Genomic DNA, 1,799 nt, shown 5'->3' on the forward strand with positions numbered 1-1,799 from the left:
TTTTTTTTTATTAAATTTATTGGGTGACATTGATTAATAAAATTATATAGGCTTCTAGAGTACATTTCAATAATGTCATATGCATATTGCATCGTGTGTTCCATTAACATTTAAACTGAGATATCTACACATAAATAGGTGCACTTGTTAGTACAAAATGTCTTTTTTCCCCTTTAAATTGTGGATATTCGGGTAAAAATCTCTCATGATTCTCCTGTCCCTGAATTTCCTGCCTCCTCCAGTCTCTTTCTATAATCCCTCTTCCGACAGCCTGGCTTCCTGTAATAAGGACATACAGCATCTTTCTTCCTTTCTCCCCCTTATAAGTTGACCAGAGTAAAGATCATCCTCTTTAGGAAAGAGTTCTAACCTAGCAACTGACACAGCAGTTCTTTAGTTTCTTCCTTTCTTCTTTGCCTTTCTCTAGAGTCCCCCAAACTGGGCAGCTGCTGCTATGCTTGGGTAATAGTCAGTCCTGGCCATCCTTCCACCTGTTCCCTAATTTGTGTTTCGAGAGTCAAGACAAAGGTGGTCAGGGTCAGAGGGTGATTTCGATCTACCCTTGGATCCATGGACGTACATTTCGAGAAACAAAAATCTTCAACAAATCGTGGATGAAATCGATGAGAGATTCACCTTTACCGAAAGGCTTTAAGAATGGCCGTCAGCACCCCCTCTCAATGGGTCTCTTACACCTTTAGTTCTTCCAGAGTTGCGAGGATTCGTGACTAGTTGGCTCTGCCTGGCCACCTTACCCCTTGACGTGGTGTCCGGACTCCGACACGCTTGTTCCAGCAAAGTCTTTTGGTTGCAGAATCGCATTCAGTGGCAAATGCATATCCTCGTGCTTGGGGCTGTAAATGGAAAACGCTGCCAAGTGCCTCTGCCAAGTTCTGGCTTTAAATGGGTAATATCAGCTGGCAAGGAAGGCACGTAGGTGACACCAGAGTCTTGGGAAGCTTCTCAATGGCATCAGCCTTGCTAGCCATCCAAATAGGAAGGGTTGGTTTTCTTCCCATTGAGACAAGAAAAAGGTAGAATTATATGGCCCTTCGGTCTCTTTCCAGTATTGACATCCGACAGCTTAACGCCTTGTTAATAACAGAAATACAATGGAAAAATCTCCCAGTGCTTGCAAACTAAACGACACACTTCTCAACAATCCGAGGGTTATAGAAGTTTTGAGGGAAATTTAAAAAAATACACTGAATTGAACGGAGATGAAAATACAGTATAGCAAAATGTACGGGACACAGCTAAAGAGGTGCTAAGGGAGAAACTTATACACTAAATGCATACGTTAAAAAATAAGTCTCAGATCAGTAACCTTTAGAAACTAGACAAAGAAGAGCAAAATGAACCTAAAACAAGGAGAAGGAAGGAAACTAAAGATAAGACCAGAAATCAAGGATATCGGAAGCAGAAAAATAATAAAGAAAATCAATGAAACAAAGAGCTGGCTATTTGAAAAAAAATCAATAAAATTGACAAACCTCTAGAAGATTGACAAAGAAAAAAAAAAGGGATGACACAAATGACCAATATCAGGAATGAAATAGAGAATATCACCACAGACCTTTCAGGCTTCAAAAGGATAATAAGGAACTCTACCAATAACTTACACACATAGATTCGACAACTTAAATAGAAATGGAAATGGGCCAATTCTTCAAAAACACAAACTACTACAACTTACTCAAAATAAAATAAATAATTCGAATAACTTTATAAATATTAAGGAAATTGAATTGATGACTTAAAATCCCCACCAAAAACCACTTCCTGTCCCAGATGGTTTC

This window comes from Pteropus vampyrus, unplaced genomic scaffold (genome assembly GCF_000151845.1).
Source record: "Pteropus vampyrus isolate Shadow unplaced genomic scaffold, Pvam_2.0 Scaffold275, whole genome shotgun sequence".
Lineage (NCBI taxonomy): Eukaryota > Metazoa > Chordata > Mammalia > Chiroptera > Pteropodidae > Pteropus > Pteropus vampyrus.